General features: G+C 42.6%; 1 protein-coding gene across 1 annotated transcript in view; it reads right to left on the reverse strand.

The window, feature by feature from the left end:
- The window catches only part of ERG (ETS transcription factor ERG), a 199521-nt gene that overhangs the window by 136615 nt on the left and 41798 nt on the right, over positions 1 to 21108 (reverse strand). The window lies entirely within an intron of this gene.

A 21108-nucleotide genomic window follows, 5' to 3' on the forward strand; every position in this document is an offset into this window, starting at 1 on the left:
AATATTAATCACAATTTTGTCTGTGATAGAGAAAAACTAGAAACTACCTAGAAGAGTCAAAGTTAGAATCTAAGAATAGATTCACAACAGGAGAAGATACTCATGATTCTACCAATAAACAGCAATTAATAAAACTCTAAGTTAAATATTTTTAATTTCAGTCATTTAAATCATTTGAATTTTACTTGTTAAATAAATTTACATTATATTCTTATATAAATGTGTATAATTTAATTAAAATAAGTTTTATGTATTAACTAGAGAACTACTACTGAAAAATAACATATTATTTCTGAGTGATGGGGCTGGGAAGGTTTTATTTTTCTTTTTACTAACTATATTTACTAAATATTTACCACTATTAACTTTGTAATAAAAATTTACTTTTTCAAAAAAGAATAAGAAACACAGTTATAGAAATCTTATTAGGATATATGAAAGAACAAAATCAAGCAGCAGAATTGGAAAATTACGTTAGGAATTCTGAGTGAAGCTGTAGCAGTTGAGAAAAATCCTCGTTCTGAGCATCTTATTAGACAAAGTAATGAGGAAAACAGAATGACAGAATGTTTTTATTGAAATATAGTTGATTTACAATGTTGTTAGTCTCAGGTGTACAGCGAAGTAATTCAGTTATACGTATGTATACACATACACACACATTCTTTTTTAGATTCTTTTCCGTTATAGATTCTTACAAGTATTGAGCATAGTTCCCTGTGCTCTACAGTAGGTTCTTGTTGGTTATCTATTCTATATATAATAGTTTGTGTCTGTTAATCCCTAACTCTTAATTTTTGCCATCTACTAAGAAGCCCAGCCACTTATAAGAAGAGAGTCAATATATCTACATCCTCAGACTTGAGGGTAATTTTCCACGAAGGACACCCAGCAACAAAATGAGCAAAGCCCTTGAGAGGACTTCTCTGAAATGGCGACAGACACCACAAGCGTGGTCTACCCCACACTGGCTCTTGGTGAAATTCGAGAGCATAATACCCACGTGGAGTTGGGAGAAGAAAATTCCCCCTGGACTGGGGACAAGAACATGGTCCAGCCCTGGGAGGTCAGAGCTACTCAAAACATGGTCTCCAGAACAGCAGTATCAGCATCATTGGGGGCTGGATGGAAACGAAAGGCATAGGCTCCTCCCTAGGCCCCCAAAACAGCATTCTGAGGTAGGCCAAGAAATCATGCTTTAACATGCCTTATAGTTTGAAGACCCTCGTGGTAGACAACTTCCTGCTTGCTTAGTAGAGGGGCAGTGCTTAGTGAACACCAAGGAACGACCCCCTACATCATTCCTTAGTCTATTGAATTCCCTCCCGGCCAGAATGCTGCACAGCAGATGGCAAACAGGACCGTGGTGACAAGGGAGGTTCCGAAGAGGGGGCATGGATTGCTGTTGACTGAAAGGCGACCCATGGTGCTTTCTGCTCCTGTTTCACCCCCAGCTCACTTCTCTTGGAGGGACACCAAAGACAGAGCAGGAGCTTTCCATTAAGAGCAGGGTCTGTTAAAGACCAAAGGGCGACTCACTCTTCTGTGCATGGCCTTGCCCAGAAAAGATTTGAGATCTGCAGTGTTCCCCGGCTCATATAAGCCTGAACAAGAACTCTACCTCCACCTTCACATGGTGTTCTGCCTGTATATGTGTGTGTGCGTATCTGTCTCCAAACTTCCCCTTTTGATAGGACACCAGTCATACTGGACTAGGGCCCACCCTACTTCACTATGACCTATTCTTAACTAATTACATCTGCAATGACCCCATTTCTAAATAAGGTCACATTCTGAAGTCCTGAGGATTAGAACTTCAACATATAAATTTTGTGGGGACACAGCCCAACCTATAACAGGTCATTTAGTATTATGACTAGGAAGCTATAGAAAACTTTCAAAAATGAGTATTTACTGAGTTTAGTAGAATTAATATTAAAATATCTTTCCTGACAAGATTTAGCTAACATATTCAGCTTCATTTAGAGTACCATGATATGGGATGGGCACTAATAATAGAATGATCTTTTTTTTGGCAGTACACGGGCCTCTCACCGCTGTGGCCTCTCCCGTTGCGGAGCACAGGCTCTGGATGTGCAGGCTCAGTGGCCATGGCCCATGGGCACAGCCGCTCCACGGCATGTGGGATTCTCCCGGACCGGGGCATGAACCCATGCCCCCTGCATCGGCAGGCAGACCCTCAACCACTGCGCCACCAGGGAAGCCCTAGAATGATCTTTCAATTATAAAAATATCCTACACCTGCATTGCAATTAATTCATAGTAAATTTTTCAGGTATAAAGGAAATAAGAAAATTACTGTCAACCTTTTGAGTTATATCCTTGTAGATATTTTTCTAAGTATATGTTTATAAATAGCCATGGGTAAAATGTTTCAGCCAAAAATAATGGGATTTTCTATGTATATCATTTTAAAATTCGCTTTGCTTTTTTCACTAATTATATATCACCATCTTTCCCTGTGAATACATATAGGTCTAGGTTATTATTTTAATGGCTGCCTAGGAGTCCTTTGAATCGCTGGATCATTGGTTTTCCCACAAGTCAGGTAGGCTCCCACCTTGGAGCCTTTGTCCTTATTCCTTCTGCCTGGAAGGTATCTCCCCCAATTCACGCATCCGCCTCACTCCTTCCTTCCTTCCAGTGTTTGCTCAAAGGTCACCTTCTCTGCAGCTTAGCTCATCTCTTCATGAAACACTACAGTTCCCGCTTCCCAGTACGTCCTGTTCTTCCTAGCTTGGTTTTTCTCCATCTCACTTATTTTATTACGTATTTTATTTAATTACCCTGGTAACTGTCTTCCTCCTCAGAATGACGGCTCTCAGAGAATAGGGATTTCATCCTTTGGGTTTGGTCAAGAACAGTGCTTAGCATTTAGCACAGACTTAAATAAAAACTGTTGAATGACTGAACTACCTTCTTAGGAGTAGAAAGTTAAGTCATTTCCAATATTTCAATATTGAGGACAAAGTTCTTTCTTTTTTCATCGTTTGATCCTTTTGGATCTTTTAAAAATTATTTTGGCAGCGCTCAGAAGCACTTAGTCTAGGGCTAATTACTCCCCATACTCTCCAGTACTAAGGCAAGACCTTTCTTTTTTTTTTTTCTTTTTTTTTGGCCGTACCCCACAGCGCGTGAACTTCCCCAACTGGGGATGGAACCCACACCCCCTGCAGTGGAAGCGTGGAGTCGTAACCACTGGATCACCAGGAAAGTCCAAGAACAAAGTTCTTTTTAAAAATGCCCAATAATTCACTTATAAAAGAAGCCTAGAAATATTATTAAGTCAAAGGATACAAATGGGGCTTCCCTGGTGGCGCAGTGGTTGAGAGTCCACCTGCCGATGCAGGGGACTCGGGTTCGTGCCCCGGTCCGGGAAGATCCCGCATGCCGCGGAGCAGCTAGGCCCGTGAGTTTTAATCCAGCAGACGAATGGACTTGACATTCAGTTCTCAGAAGCAAACGCTTTCAATATCATGTATACGAAATATCTTATGGGGATGGTGTCCAAGGATTCAAAGGCTGAAAAAAAAATGTTCCAGGGGTCTTTGTTGGGCTTAATACAATTAACCACATGTCACATAAACAGAGGCAATACTAGGTCACAATTAGAATCCTGTGGTTAGGGGGCCTTTGTTCAACCTCTGCTACAGACAAACCAGGGTCTATGGCTGGCACTCAGATCTCAGGTCAGGGATTAGCACTAAAATCTTCAGTCATTCAAGTGTTTGTTTGTTTAGGAAATAAGCTACCTGTAGGCGGTTACTAAGAAATTCACTATGCTTAAAGAAATTAATGAGTTTCTTAATAACCTTCTTTACCATTTATTTTATTTTTTATTATTTAAGAAAAATATTTTTAAGCTTAATGAATTTCATAGTAACTTCCTGGACACTCTGGAAGATTCCCAGCCCTTGCAATTATTGGGACCTTGTGAGAGACTCTGGCCACCGGATTATAAACACAAGTGAAGGACGTCACCGGTGCTCCAGGGATCGTATAGAACAGGCATTAGTTCTGTGTGTCTCTTTCCCCTGCTACAATGGGCCTGGAAGCCATGTGTTGATGCAACGAAGTTATAAGATGGGGGGACTTCTGTCAGCCTGAGTGACTGTGTGGGAGCTTGTTAGGTTAACCCCTGGGATTTGGAGTTAATTTGTTACCACAGCTTCCTCAGAGCTCCATCAATGGGGTCGCTGGCTTTACCAGGTTTTTCAACTTTATATCTTTGTGAATTATTTGCACTTTTTAAATGAGCAGATAATTATTTATATAACCTCACACATACAAACATAGTGAAGTTCTCCAGTAAATCTCTCCTCATATGGAAAAAAAAAAAAAGTTAGTGAAATCAGAATAGGGAGCAATAGGCCCTTGTGACACATTGTAGGTCACTCAGAGAGAGCACCCCACAGTTTTAGAAACTTTGCTGCTTGGATCAAATCAGAAATACCGCACTGAGGGCTTCCCTGGTGGCGCAGTGGTTGGGAGTCCGCCTGCCGATGCAGGGGATGCGGGTTCGTGCCCCGGTCTGGGAAGATCCCACGTGCCGCGGAGCGGCTGGGCCCATGAGCCATGGCCGCTGAGCCTGCGCGTCCAGAGCCTGTGCTCCGCAACGGGAGAGGCCACAACAGTGAGAGGCCTGCGTACCGCAAAAAAAAAAAAAAAAGAAATACCGCATTGACTTTTAGCGTTTTAACTTTTTTTATTATAGTATAATTGCTTTACAATGTTCTGTTAGTTTCTGCTGTACAATGAAGTGAATCAGCTAGATGTATACATATATCCCCTCCCTCCTGGACCTCCGTCCCCCCCCACCCCCATCCCGCCCATCTAGGTCGTCACAGAGCACCAAGCTGAGTTCCCTGTGCTATATAGCATGTTCCCACTAGCTAGCTATTTTACACATGGTAGTGTATATATGTCAATCCTAATCTCCCAATTCGTCCCACCCTCCCCTTACCCCCGTGTCCACATGTCCGTTCTCTACATCTCTATTCCTGCCCTGCAAATAGGTCGCATTTACTTTTAGTTTTTATTTTTTAGTTGTAGTCTGACAATCACAGAATAAAGTGACAGACTGTTACAAAGTGATGCTAGTATAGGAAGCACATCCATGGGAGAACAGCCAGGATGATACAAGAAATAAAAACCATGGGAGAGAACAGGGGAGGAAACCAGGGGTGTTGTGTTGAAAAAGAAAAAATTAAGGATCAGAGGGAGACATGAGTGTCTTGTCTTCAAATATTTGAAAGCTTGCATGTGAAAAAGGGATTCACTTATTCTTTGGGCTTGAGTAGTTCTGGAGGGTCTATCTAAGACCAAGGGGAGAACTTTTCCAAAAGGCCAAAGGGTTCCTCCAGTAGAAGAAAGAGGCAAGAAAAGGTGGCATAACATCTTTCAGGATTCTGCGGGGGAGATTCCTCCACTGGGTGAGGGGTTGGAAGGTACAGCTCTAAATTTCTCTCAATCCATGATCTATATTTTTAGGTTTCTTGGAGAGGAGGTGATATCTTCATTTCCCTAAATCTCTCATACACAGACAGTTACATATTCAACTAGCACATGGCTTTTCCCGATGACAGTGACACAGGCTAGAAAAGCAAGCTTTTTCTAGATAGTGCACCTGACTTCAACAGGAATCATTTGATATTTTTCAAGACTCTAATAGAAAAGTTGAAAATGTAAAGATCTGCAAGAGTGGTGATCTTCAAAGTCCCTTCAAGGTTTACAATCTAGGGCTTTGTAGCTATGTCTAAACATAAAAATTCCTATATCAGAAAACGCTCATAGTATTTAATTTTTAGCTCAAAAGGACCAAGAGAGTTCTACCTGGGCAGCTGCTGAGCTACACAGCCCATGCCTGACAGTCATGCCCAAAGCACAATTACTGGGCCCAAAGACATGAATATTAATAACAAATCACTGTAAACTAGAACTTTCTTTAATTGGGAGAGCGGGTTTCAGGTTCGGCTTTCCTTCAGCAGGGGTAAATGGAGAGCAGTATCTGAACACGTGCAGCTCACAGGACAGGTCTGAAGCTTGAAGCGGCTGCCCTAACACATCTGGTGACCAGTAGTGTGGATTCTCCAGGGAAGGGATGTCAAGGCGTCATTATTCAAAGGACCGCCCCCCCCTCAATTGGGATAATCAGAAACAGTTCACAAATCAAACAAGCCATAAGATTCTTCATCTTCTCTTGGTGCCCTCCCCCACCTGGTGACATCACTCGACATGTGGCCACACAGTTTTTCCAGGCCTTTTTTTCCTCCCCAAGATTGGAATCTCTGGCTGCAGGCTAAAATTACCACTTAAAACAAGGACTGACCCTTCCTTGACACTCTGAAGAAGGATCCATGTAAATAGCTACCCTACCTCCTTGGACTCAAAGGAAAAACCTCTGCTTTGCTTTGGTAAGACATGCTCTACCTTAACTGGTAAAAGATTTTTTTAAAAACCTAAATGAATAAAGAGATGCCATTTTTAATTGTTTTATAAGTCTGGCATGGCCATATTAAGGCAATTGCCATTTTATATGTAGAACAGGGGCAAACAAATCTCAAGGGATTAAAAACCATGTTCTTGTGGTCTGCTTTTAAAAGCTGCAAATTTGAATTCAATTAAAAAAAAAAATCATGGCACAGGGACAAAATAAGAACGAACAAAGCTGGGGAAAATGTCCGTACCATTCTTCAGAGTCAAGGGCCACTGTGAATGTACATGTTTCCAATTACACATGTTCAGACAAAACCAAAGTGCAGGGTGTTAAGCAGAAGCCCATCCAGAAAAAGCTTCCCAAAGTCATTCTTTCATCTGAAACAACCACATAGACAATTCAGTTCTTTAAAGAGAAAAACATGTAAAAAAGAAAAAGATTATCATATGATTTCTCTCTTTTGCCTCTCAATACAAAGCCTAGTCACGTCCGTGTAAGAACCAATATTTTGTATTTTCTTGGTTACTCTCAGAACAATTGTAAGTAGCAAAGAGAATAAGTATGAGAAAGAAAGCTCAAGCCTTGCCCAGGAGAGCTAGCAAACAGGGAGACCTCCCATTATTCACAGACAGACAACCAATGCTAACTAGACGCATGAAAGTTTTCACAAGATGAGCTAATATGTGAGTCACAGGTGTTCATTTCTGGCTTCATTTGAGCTGCAGGGAAAAAAATAACGATTTTTTTTTTTTGTTCCGCATAAGAAAGACCCATAGCTGGAGATGAAGAGAGTATTTAGGGGGAAAATGTGTCTGTGGACTGCCATTCCAAGCGATGGGAAATCATTCCTGAAGTTACTTCTAAAGGTTATTCCACAAAACTGAAAGAAGCCTCCACACGTGTGTTCTCCCTTCATGTGGAACAATTCTAGTTTGGAAAAGGTGACTCTTTGTAGAGGATTCAAAAGGAGGAGCTTTACGGAAAAGGCTGAGGGGTCAGGAGATGCTTCAAGGACTGAAGTGAGGAAAACCACTGAAAGCCAAGATGTCTGATGCTGGTCCCCAGCTGCACTCAAGCTGAGAACAGACCATCTGTCATCGCAGATTATTCTGATGAGAAGAAAGCTTCAATGATATCGCCTTGAACACACACTCTCAGTTCCCCCTCCCCCAACTCCTCTTACCTGGAATCCAACGGTCTCTACAGATAGAAGTCATGATCACCTGAACAGTCTCATTAGTGCTTTTGTGTGAGGTAGACTCGAAAGAAATATAAAGATATCAAATAAGAAAGTTCCATCACTTGACCTAACAGGCTTCCCAGTGCTGTATCAGTCATCACCTGTCTTCAGAGACTTTTGGTAAAAATTAACTGCTTAGTAAGCTACAGAGCTTCCTGAGGGCACTATTTCTTTTTCATCTCTGTGTTTCCCGAAACTGAAAGTCAGCAAAATGCTTTTTGGATGAAAATGTAGGAAAGCATTCTGAGATTTCAGATTTCTAAATTAAAGGATATACACAAAAATGTATTTTTTTTCAGACAAGCGTTATTAGAACCCAGGAGTAATACACAAACGAGGTCACAGAACACCTTTTTCCAAAAACATTTCCAAACGAGATACACAGAAATCTAACAAATGACTGAATGTGAACCCAAGTCGGCACGTGGTCCGGGCAGTGGAACAGCTGACCTGGAAAGCACAACCCCGTGTTCTTATTCTGGAATTCCTCCATCGGGTGTCTGCTATCAGTAAATCGGCCATGCCCTTATGTAAATGCAAAGAAGTCAACCCACTTAAAAATGCATCTCAGGCTTCGCTGGTGGCGCAGTGGTTAAGAAGCCGCCTGCCAATGCAGGGGACACGGGTTTGAGCCCTGGTCCAGGAAGATCCCACATGCCGCGGAGCAACTAAGCCCGTGTGCCACAACTACTGAGCCTGCACTCTGGAGCCACAACTGCTGAAGCCCGTGCGCCTGGAGCCCGTGCTCTGCAAAAAGAGAAGCCACTGCAATGAGAGGCCCATACACCACAGTGAGGAATGGGCCCCACTCGCCGCAACTGGAGAAAGCCTGTGCACAGCAACGAAGACCCAATACAGCCAAAACTAAACAAGTAAATAAAATTTTTTTTTTAAAAAAAGCGTCTCCTCTTATTTGAGCTTCTTTGTGTCAAACTCAAAGAAGCCTCACATAAATGATCAAAGACTTTTCAGTGGTTCCTCCAAATGCGCGGATGGGCAAAGGCTGCTCCACTTAAATAATTTTCAGTGGATCCTCTAAAATGAAGGTTTTGAAGATGCTCGCCAATGGAACGTCCTGCCTCACAGCTATAATATTTTTTAAAAGGCATTCAGTTGAAATTAATATATTTGGCCAGACAACGGTATTAAAATTCTTGTTATTTTTTCTGTTATAATGGTAGCCTGTGGTATGACTAGTCTTCTTCAAAAATCTGTAGAGTTATTGCTTCTCTCTTGCCTGGGGTACATCATATGTTTTTCATTTGCGTGTGCTACATGGCAATACCTCATTAAAACACTTAAGCTAAACGAAAGTCTTCATATCGTGCCACAAAGGGCGTACGTAAACTCACTTGGAAAGTTTCAGAGCCTCATAACTCATTGCAAAGCTCTCTTATACCAGCTGCTCAACTGATATTCACTCTGCTGGATGATGTAACAGAATCCATGCTCTTAAAATTGCCTGCCTTCCTTCGGCAAGTATATATTTTTTCTCATACAGTAAGCAAGGAGAGGTTCAGGAGTAAACAGAGCCGTTTTTTTCCTACACAAGAAACACCCCCTCTCCCTTGGCCACACACACACACACACACACACAGGCACACACAGAGGCACACACAAGAGCACACACCGAACACTTCACTTCTACTTGCGGTGCAACAAAAAGTTGTAGCACATTGTGTGCAAATAAAGCCTTGCCTCTCTCCTGCTGGACAGCTCCTTCACCCACCTATTTCCCAAGACACATAATACCATAGGGTCCACTCCGATCTCATTCTCTGCATTCAGTCCCGGGATGACTTACCTACTCATCTTAAGCTTTGCATGGGCCCGAAAATCACTGCTGACAGAGGACCAATCTGTGGCTTTTCAAAAACAATTTCTACTACTTTTAAAGGTTTTGGAGAAGAGGTTGTTTTGGGTGTTTCATCAAAGTTGCGATTGCCAAAACAACACTTGATTCCAAGAGTTCTCAAAAGTCACACATAGGAAGCTTATGACTTCAAAATATAGTCTTCTTTGAAGAATGATTTCTTAAAATGTACTGACTGATAGAAGACAAGCAGGTGGCTAGCTTCGTTCATTAATCTTAAAAAAAGAGTTTTGTACCTCAACGCATAAGGATGGCTACTATGAAAACAAAAACCAACACAGAAAATAGCAAGTGTTGGTGAAGGTGTGGAGAAATTGGAACCCTCTAACACTGTTCATGGGAGTGTAAAATGGGGCAGCTGTCATGGAAAACCGTATGGCAGGTCCTGAAAAAATTAAAAATAGAATTACCCTATGATCCAGCAATTCCACTTCTGGATATATACCCAAAAGAACTGAAAGCAAGACCTTCAAGAGGTATTTGTACACGAACGCTCACAGCATCATCATTCACAATAGCCAAAAGGTAGAAGCAACCCAAATGTCCATCAACAGATGAGCACATGAACAAATGTGGTGTATCCATACAGTGGAATATTACTTAGCCTTAAAAAGGAGGCACATTCTGACATCTATCACAGCATGCATGAATCTTGAGGACATTATAGTGTGCTCAGCGAAATGAACCAGGCACAAGAAAGACACAGACTCTTCTGTAAGGCTAGTCTATTTGACTAGAATAGTTAAATTCATAGAAACAGAAAGTAGAATTGGTGGTTGCCAGGGGCTCAAGAGAGGAGGAAATGGAACGTTGTTGATTAATGGGTACAGAGTTTTGGTTTTATAAGATGAAAAAGTTCTAAAGATTGTCTGTACAACAAGGTGAGTATACTTATTAACATTACTGGACTGTACACGTAAACTGCTTAAGATGGTAAACTTTGTGCTTTGTGTATTTTACTAAAATAAAAACGATTTTTCAGCACCTATTACAGACAAAAAGCATTTGATATCTTGCACTGGTAACTATTTCATGATTTTCAGAGCACCTTTTCCCATTCCCCCATTCATTCCTCCATACACCCCGTATTTATAGATAACACAATGTGTACACCTATCAGCTATTCAACCTGAAAGACCAAAAGATGAATCAGGGGTGTGTCCTACATTTCAAGATACTGCAGGGCCATAAATACAAAGTAGAATGTGTTCACTGATGAAAGCTGCTGTGTTTCCTAGATTTTTTCGATGCAATGGCAATTTCAAGTATTCTGCCACATTGGCCCCGTAAATTCACTAGTGTTTACAAATTAATGTGCTTGATTTTGGCACAGCTTCCCTTTTCACCAAAAGGATACAGATAAAATGCTATGGGATTCCAGGAGTAGAAGGCACTTCCTGTTAAATCCACATCTTCAACCTTTAAGAAACACACACATCATTGTTTTGGGTTCTCTTAATCAACACTACCTTCTTGGTGCTTTTTCATATCTCATCCTCTCCACTGCTCTGTGCTGCCTACACAAGCTGTCTCTGGACCCACCTAGGTTATTATATCTGATGACAAGCATTACATGGGCCGAAAGCCATCAGCTCCTCTGCACCCCTGGGAACGGAGCTCACGTGCGGACTTCAGTCAGACCAGGATTAAATATCTTGCTGGAACGTTAGCCCTGAAATTGAACTCTCCAGGTAGACACTGAGGTAGTCTCTGACCAAACCCAACCTATGCACTGGGGCTCTGGGAGCCACCAGAGCTGTACAGTAACATGGTAACATCTCCGTCCAGGGCGCAAACTAGAAAGATAGTCAGGTAATGCCAAGGGTGAGCCATGGGGAGAAGCAGCCCACATCAAATAATTGTGGTTTCTAGAACAGCCATTTGCTCCAGATCTAAAATAACTCCTCCTTCTTTTTAATCTACCTTGAGAACTCCTCTCCATCCCTCTGTACCAGATCTAGCCTCACCTCCTAGTGAAGCCTTCCCCTGGAAGTCACCCCCGCTTCTGTGTTCCCAGCCTTTTGTGCCTCGTCTGCCAAAGCTCCTGTTTGTACAGCTATAGCCACCATTACATTTGGAGGCAAGAGGCCAGGCATCTGAATGTTCAGAACCCAGCACAGAGCCTGAGACTCTGTGTTGGGTGGATACAAGGATGAGTGAACACACCAGGCAAGGGGGTGTCGTCAGTATTCATACTTCAACGCACTAGCACTAGTTGTGCAATTAGCCATGACTGATCTGTACTTAGAAATGCCAAACTCATACGCCTGAAATTATTTCAACCCGAAAATTTCTTTTTGCAAGTGAAGTCTTTGCCTAACCGAAAAACAATTTATTTGATAAATTTAACAGACGCACTTTTGTTGGGGGCGGGGGTCAATAAAATCTGAGGAGTTAGCACTATGGAAGGAAAGTAGAATTCAATGTGTCCTTGAGTGTTCCTGGATCCAGTAGGTCCTCCTTCCTTTGCAGCTCTTGGACCACAGAGATAGAAATATATCCAAAGTGACGAAGGCGTCTGAGAACTGGGCCCCCATCCAGTGCCACAACTACTGAGCCTGCGCTCTAGAGCCCGTGAGTCACTAACCACTTTACTACCCAACCTAGAGGCACTGGCTGGGGGCAATTCCAGATTTCTGGAATTGGTGTCTGGCCAGAGCTTGTCCTAGGGCTAAGTCGCTAAGTCAGTGAACTAGGCTGTTGGTTTCCATGTTTTCAACAGAGTGGTGCAATTTTGCAAGGTACCACAACCCTTTGCTTTCAGCCACATGGCCAAGTGTGACCGACACTGACCAGGAGACAGGGACAGGAAGGGCCCTGGATTCCTGGTTGTAACCAGCAAGTCAAAGGAGCTCTCCATGTGGCTCTTGTTCAATGTCCACTATTGACTCTCCTGAGACCACCAGGATAGCTACTTTTCTGCTCCGAGATTCACTCTTTAGCCTGTAAAACGAGATTGAGTTCCTGTCACAGTTGCATAAACCCTTTCCCCCAGAAACAGAGACTTCTCAGAGTCTATCCAGGACAACCAGGAATCCAGGACAGCAGTTCAGCCTTCCTAGGAAGGAGTAAACAAGCTTCGTTAGGTCCTAAGAATCTCAGGTTCCTCACCTACAAAATGACAAAGAATAATGCTTCTTTTACCTCATTCACAAAATTGTGAGATCAGGAACTGCCCTATTTGTAAAGGCACTTGAACGATAATGATGTTCCTCATCTCCACCTACGGAGCATCTCTGGAGCCCAGAGAACCCAACAAAAATAGTAACTTCTAGATCCACGCCCCCTACAGCAGCCACTAGCCACATGCGGCTTTCGAGCACTTGAAGGTGGCGAGTCCAAATTGAGATGTGCCATAAGAGCAGAATACACACCAGATTCTGAAGACTTATTGCGAAAAAGGAAAGTGAAATATCAATCATTTTTATATTAATTACATGTTGAAAGGATATACTGCACTCTCTAGGCAGATAGTGACACAGTATTTAAAGAAACTATTTAATGAAAATACTCAATTAAAATTCATTTCAGGGGCTTCCCTGGTGGCGCAGTGGTTGAGAATCTGCCTGCTAATGCAGGGAACATGGGTTTGAGCCCTGGTCTGGGAAGATCCCACATGCCGCGGAGCAACTAGGCCCGTGAGCCACAACTACTGAGCCTGCGCGTCTGGAGCCTGTACTCTGCGACAAGAGAGGCTGTGACAGTGAGAGGCCCGCGCACTGCGATGAAGAGTGGCCCCCGCTTGCCACAACTAGAGAAGGCCCTCACACAGAAACAAAGACCCAACACAGCAAAAATAAATAAATTAATTAATAAACTCCTACCCCCAACATCTAAAAAAAGGAAAAATTAAAAAATATATATTAAAAAAAAAGAAAAAGAAAGATCAAAAAAAAAATTAATTTCAGGAACTTCCCTTGTAACAGAGCAGTTAAGAATCCACCTGCCAGTGCAGGGGACACGGGTTTGAGCCCTGGTCTGGGAAGATCCCACATGCCGCAAAGCAACTAAGCCCATGTGCCACGACTACTGAGCTGGTGCTCTAGAGCCTACGAGCCACAACTACTGAAGCCCGCGCGCCTAGAGCCCATGCTCCACAACAAGACAAGCCACCCCAATGAGAAGCCCACACACCACAACTAAGAGCAGCCCCTGCTCGCCGCAACCAGAGAAAGTGCTCATGCAGCAACGAAGACACAACGCAGCCAAACGTAAATTAACAATAAAAAAAGAATACAAGTTAAAATTTAAAACAAAAATAAAATTCATTTCACCTGTTTCTTTTTACTTTTACTTTTTTAATGTGGCTACTAGCAAATGTAAAATTACATACATGGCTTACATTCTTATTTATATTGGACAGCACTGCTCTAGACTGATGAATATAACTTTTGAGTTATTTTTAAGCATGGGAGGATAGAAAGAAATCAGTATATAAAGCCAAAAAGTTAAAAAATAGGGCTTCCCTGGTGGCGCAGTGGTTGAGAGTCCGCCTGCCGATGCAGGGGACACGGGTTCGTGCCCCGGTCTGGGAAGATCCCACATGCCGCAAAGCAGCTGGGCCCGTGAGCCATGGCCGCTGAGCCTGCGCCTCCAGAGCCTGTGCGCCGCAACGGGAGAGGCCACAACAGTGAGAGGCCCACGTAACGCAAAAAAAAAAAAAAAAGTTAAAAAATAGAGACATTTAGCAATCATGACTATATTTTTTGTAGCGGTAATTTCCTTGAAGCGGTAATTTTTTGAGCATACTCCTGACCACTGAAGCCGATGACTGCCTGACTTCCCCTCTCCCTACCTTTCCTTTCTGCTAATGAGTCCAGCTCCCATGCAGACACGCTCAGGCAGGAACAGTCCTAGGACCCGGCAGAACGTGCAGTAAAAGCATGCGACATCCAGAAACTCCAGCACAGCTCTAATCCCTGTGGGCATCACAGGAACAGCATTTTTCTGGTTCTTCTTTGACTGTAGGTCTGATGGGCAAAAACAGCACCTGGCTCACCCAATCTTTTAACATCATTCAAAAATATTTAGTTTAAAAAAAAATTAGTTTTCCCCTGCCATTTTTTTTTATTGAAGTGAAATTCACATAACATGAAATTAACCATCTTAAAGTAAACAATTCAGAGGCATCTAACACATTCACAATGTGTGCAGCCACGGCCTCTATCCTGTTCCAAAACATTCTCATCACCCCAAAAGGAAACCTACTCCCCATTTCCCCCTCCAGCCCTATTGTTTTGTGCACAATTGATCTACTCTTAGCTATTAAGTTAAAAATGATTAGTAAACTACAAGCCCAGGGTGAGTGAATTATTTAGTAGCTCTCAATATCCTGACATGGAATGATTCACCTATAACACAACAGAAGACACTGACAAGAACATATATCTCCACCCCCCTATTCCAATGAAACCCCCTCCACAGAGCGAGGCCCAGCCAGGGGTCAGGTCCTGTGACTCCACAATACATCAACACACAGGCAAGCACCAGACCCTGCCTTGGAGAGCTTTCCAATGTCCCCTGTCATCTCAATCTAATCCTTCCATGAATTAGGCTCTTCTGAGCATTGAAACTTCTCAGTCGGCCTCCATACAATATTTGCCACACGCCAGCTGATGAACCAACCTCCAAGATCTAAGGGAGAGAACCTGTGGTGATGACAAGGGTGGGGGACACACTGGGGAGGCTGATGGAGGCACCTGAGGATGGCCAGGCCAGGATCATGTCTGGACCTGTCTCTCAATCCAGCAGAATTCATAAAGGAAGGGCCAGCTCTTGAGGGTCCAGGGCGAGAGCTGCTCTCTTTAGCTGTCCCTTCAGCACTTCGGTGGTTGTGAGAAGTCTGGGGGGAGGGGGAATTTGTAGACTTCAAATTTCTCTTAACTGGGCAGCAACTGCGAGTGGTAAGCACACCACTGTGTATCTGTCTTGCCTTTCTGTGCAAGGCTTTTAAACCTTGCACAGAACCCATCTGGATGAAAGATGCCCTTCAATTATAAATTCTTATTACTCTTTTTATTGCCTTGTAAGCGTTCTGATGCTGGCTTTTCCACGCCCAGATGTTTCTGTTTAAGGCACTTCATTCAAATGAAATTTGAAGAAAAGTCCAGATTACCCAACCACAATGACCTGCGTAAAAATCCCCTCAATCATTCTGGTAATCCAAATAAATTCAGATCATGAAGGTGGGGTGCCTAGATAGCTCTGGCTGACAAATGCTTTGTCTCCTGTTTCACTTTACATTATTATAACTCACTTAACTGCACTCCATTTATAGTAATGGGAAGGACTCGTTTTATGCCATAGATTGATTGCCACTCGCGGCACTAGAAAACAAGCCTTAAACGGCTGACATAGCACTACTATTAACTGAAAAAAGCAATCATAACATGCATTTTAAGGCAATACGTCAGGCTTAAACAGAATCAAGCTATTTGAAATTTACTTTGTGAATGACTGAAATTAAAATGCCATCAGACTTACTGCAAAAGAGTTTCATTTCAAATTGATTTAATATATATATGGAATAAAACGCACAATTTGTAATGTACTAAACAGAGCAATTCAAGTAGAAATCATGTCATTCTTCTAAAAAATAATCTGAAAAGATCAACAGCTTCAAAGCAAAATTCCTATATACTGTTAGTTCTATCACCTCATTTATAAATCCATAAGATGCCCTGTGACTTTTCCAATTAAATTACTCAAATTACCGACTTTTCTTTGTGTGTATTTTCGAATGGTTTGTTTATGAATTCTACTGATAGGTCTGCTATGATTCCCGAAGGCTAAAGGATGTTTACAGGACAAATGACATCATCACCATGACAAGCCTGACCGTGTTTATACCAATTGGCTTTAGAGGGTCTTCAAAACATGGCTTTAAAATCTTAGTTACTATGTAGCTTAATGTGTTCCTGATGTTTCCGGAATAATAGATTTCTATAAATCGAGATATAGTTTTGTTAAAAGAAAATCAATTACTTGTCTGATTTATCGTGTGCAGAACTAATTCACACTCTTCTCAGATAATATGACACTTAAACTGTGAATACAAAGGGGTTTATCAGAGAAAAATATATACGTAAATAAACACTAAATAGGTATTTCATACAAGTCATTATTTTATAAGAAATAATTCAGATATTTTATAGAAAAGGAAAAGTATCCACAGGAGTATAAGAAATTTCCTATTACTGTGTGCAAATCTACTGTTACCAGTTTAAAACTGCTAATAGTTTTTTTAGTTTGTTTTGCTGCTACCTGAGATTCTTCAGATGAAAGCCCTCAAGGAGAACATGTGGCCACAGACTTTCTTTCTTTGGAGATTTTTTTTTTTTTTTGATGTGGACCATTTTCAAAATCTTTACTGAATTTGCTACAATATTGCTTCTGTTTTTATAGTTTTTCGGTTTTTTGGCCACGAGGCATGTGGGATCTTAGCTCCCCAGCCAGGGATCGAACCTGCACCCTCTGCATTGGAAGGCAAAGTCTTAACCACTGGACTGCCAGGGAAGTCCCAGCCATAGACTTTCTATCTGAACTTCCAGTGATGGAAAATTCTGTCCTCTAGAATTTAGTCCCACTGGTGTGTGACCAATTAGAGAGAAATGATTTTCTGTGGAGCTGAAATCACCCTTTCTGTAGCTTTCCCCATTAATGTTGGTTCTGCCTAGTCTAGATTTATGTAAAGAAGTATAATTGGTCTTAGACACCATAATATCTAAAGCATCCGTCATGCGCCTCCACAGCCTTCTAATTTCCAGGCCAAACGACCCTCAAAATGTCCCTTTAGCTGATGTGATTTCAGATCTTTATCTTCCTCGTCATATTCCTGCCATCACCTTCTATTTACCAAGATCCCTATTAATACATCACCTATGTATGCACAGGTTAAAAAAAAGAGATTACACTGAAATATTAATGGAGATTATTTCCTCACAGAATTATGGATTATTTTTTTCTTTATGCTTTTCTGTGTTTTCTCAACCTTCTACCACGGGCATATGTGACTTCTGCAGCCAGGTAATTCAATATTCATTCATTCAACGACCATTACTGAGCACCCACCATGTGCCAAGAACTGTCCTGTGAGGTGAGGATGCAGCCACAAACAAGCGAAATGAAAACCCCTGCCCTTGTGAACGTACCTTCTCACTGAAGGAGACACAAAGTTTAAAAAAAAAAAAAAGAGTAAAACTAATAGCATGTTAGAAGGTGCTATAAAATTGAGAAGGAGAACAGGGGTGAAGTGAGGGGAAGCACTGCGAAATAGGATGGACAGGGAAGGCTTTACAGTAAGTCTCCTACATACGAACCTTCAAGCTGCAAACTTTCACAGATGTGAACGTGCATTCGCATGTCCAATCACCTAAGTTAGTTCACGTGTCTGGCGTACGTTGTCCCGTTAGGGCATCCTCTACAAGTGGCTGTACTTTTGTGTACTTTACTGTACAGGACTGTATCAGGTACAGTAGTACAGTATCTTTATTTCTTGCCTGTTCACTCGATGCCAGCCCCTGGATGCCAGCTGTTGTACTGGACCACTGTACTTTTCAAGGTACTGTCCTGTAAGGTTAAAAATGTTTTCTTTATTCTTTGTTTGTTTGTTTTTTATGTATTATTTGTGTGGAAAGTATTATAAACCTATTACAGTACAGTACCATACAGCCGATCGTGTTAGTTGGGTACTTAGACTAACTCTGTTGGACTTACGAACAAATTGGACTTATGAACGCACTCTCAGAACGGAACTCGTTGTTATGTAGGGGACTTACTGTTCTATGAAGGTGATAAAGACCTGAAAGAAGTGAGGGAATAAGCCACTCTATGTGGGCAGAACGTTCCAGACTGAAGGAGTAGCACCTGCAAAGGCCCTGGGGTAGGAACAGGCCTGGGATGCTTGAGAAACACCTATAAAGCCTGTGTGGGTGGAGTGGAGAGAACAAAGGGTCAGGGCATAGGATATGAGGTCAAGGAAGGATCTGGTCAGATGGTGCAGAGCCTCACGGACCAGTGTGAAGACTCGGGCCTTTACCCCCAGGGAAGTGGAAGGCAATGGAAGGTCTGCCACAGTGGAGTGACGGGGTCTATCTTAGTGTTTTAACAGGTCACTTTAGCTGCCTGGAGAACAGACCCATGGAAGGTTAGAACAGAAAAAGGGAGGCTGGGAAGTAGAGCAGAGGCGTGATCCCCACACAGGACAGTGGTGGCCCAGACCAACAGCAGAAGAGAAGTGGTCCTGTTCTGGATTTCCAGGGTTCAGTCAATAGGATTTGTGGAGAAAACACAGTTAAAGGTCTGGAACTAAACATCACACCCCAATTGTGGCCTCACCATGGCAGAAGAGAGAGACGATTTTACGTTTCCTTTCCCAGGGTATCCTATTCTCACAAACACTGAAACCCAAAGGGCGAGCCAGCCAGCGTGATGAAAATGATTACATAAGGTACACAGCCCATGTGGGGTCTGACCTGATGAGGGCAAAAGCATCTCTAACTAAACTCCTCCCACTAACCACAGCCCTCTCTCCTTCTATCTTTCCCTCTCTGGCCCTCTTTCTGAAATGTCCTTTGTTAAGTTCCGTCTTCCATATCTAGACTGTTTTCCCAGATCCCTTATCAACTCCTGGTTTCACTTACCTCCCTGGGGTCATCTCAGTAACATCTTACTGGTCCCTTGAAATCTCTCATCTCCTAATAACCAAGAGGCCGGGTGCCCCCTCTTCCTTCTCCACCCTGATCCCAGAGACTAAGCATTGCTGGGGAGACCATGCAACTGTACTGGTCGGGTCTACCACAAATTCCGTAATTTTTCAAACTCATTTGGAATTTACATCTACTCCTTGACTTTTTTTTTTCATTTTTAATTCACCTTCTATGTAATACCCAGCACAGCTCTTGAAAATCTTTTATTTTTCTGCCTCTTACTCCAAACCTGCTTCCACGTCACTCACAGATGATCTAGCTTTTTATTTTGTTGAGAAGAAGGAAGCCACAAAAAGTAAGTACTTTCAGTGTGAACCTCTAACTCTCAAGGTTTCTCAGGAGAGTCACCCATATCCTCCTACTTCTCTCTTGACTCAGAGGAAAAACGTCTCCCTTGTTCCTTTCCCAATTTAACCCCTCCTTCTGTGCCCTTGAAACAGACCTGCCAAGGTTTGCTAGCATGCTGTCTTATCCACTGTCTATTCCCTTTTGTACCTTCCATCTTTCTTTCTGCAATGGATAGTTTCTCTGTGCAAGAGAAATTTCTTCTATCCTAAAACAAATAATCCAAAACATCTCTTGACTCCACTTAAGCCAACATTCAATATCTCACTTTCCCTTGTTTCAACAAAAGCTAATTAAGCCAGGAAGGCGCTAAGATTCTCAGACACAAAGACAAACATGATGGGGTTCTGGCCTTTGCCATCGTATTTCTCAAAAGAAAGAACAGTCAACACACCTTGCTATGTCGCCCGCTTTCTCTTTAATTACTTGCAAGATGGCTTCTAGTGAACTCCACTAAGATCTTTCATATGGGACCACACCCATTCCCAAGGGTGAAACTCTCCCCTCCTCAGCGATCTTCAAAACCTGCCAGCTCTGGGCTGTCCCATTAGCTCCAATCTACTTCCCGCACAACATCACTACTTGACTCTTGAAAGCCAAAGGTCAGAAACCAAACTCTCCAAACTTCTCCTCCCTTCTCTTTTCCATCCAACTCCATCCTTGTCTTCCTCATGAATGTTCCCGTTCCTAGAAATGGCATCCTCATCTTCCAGGCCTCCAGGTCCAGCCTCCAGTCACCTTTAATTCCTCCCTTCCCAGGTCCCCAGCCCCAGGCAGTTTTAAAGGCGTTTGCTCTATGTGGAGCCTCCCATCACCCAGCTCCATCTTCCATGCCCACATCTTGTCCCTTTATCAGTAAAGCCTTTTTCTACCCCAGATGTGAGTGGCAACCCTCTCCCTTAAAAATCCCATAAAAGTTTTGATTTTTTTTCTGTTACCCCATCCACTCATAGTAGAACTTTTTATGTTATGTCTGACCCTCCCCTACTCACAAAGAAGTGCTCCAATTACAGGCACCCTGTTCTATTCCCTTTCCCGTCCGCAGAGCCACATGCAACAAGGGCTGTCCTGGGCTTCCTCCAATCTTGGTGTTACACGTCCTTCCCTATCCAGGTGTGGGTTCATGTGATACCACCACAGGCACTGCTTACCATGCAATACGTCTTTGCCACTATCACAGTCTTGTGATATGAGCTCACTTCCAGGAGCTGGCACAAGTGCCCACACTCCTAAGAGAATGCATTTTTCCCATTCTGCGATATACACTTTTCAACAGCTCTACTCTGGGGCGAAGGTCTTTTTCCTCTTAATCTCTGTGTCCCCATCAACAGAAACGCAATGAGGTCCTCCTCTGGGGGTGGCACTAAGAAACAATCTAGTCCAGACCCAGCCCGCAGCCACCACAGAGATGCTTGAATGATGCTCATTAAAGGTACCAGCTCCTAGACTCAACTTCCCAGAAACAACTGCACATCTTCTGGGGAAA

Source organism: Phocoena sinus, chromosome 4 (genome assembly GCF_008692025.1).
Source record: "Phocoena sinus isolate mPhoSin1 chromosome 4, mPhoSin1.pri, whole genome shotgun sequence".
Lineage (NCBI taxonomy): Eukaryota > Metazoa > Chordata > Mammalia > Artiodactyla > Phocoenidae > Phocoena > Phocoena sinus.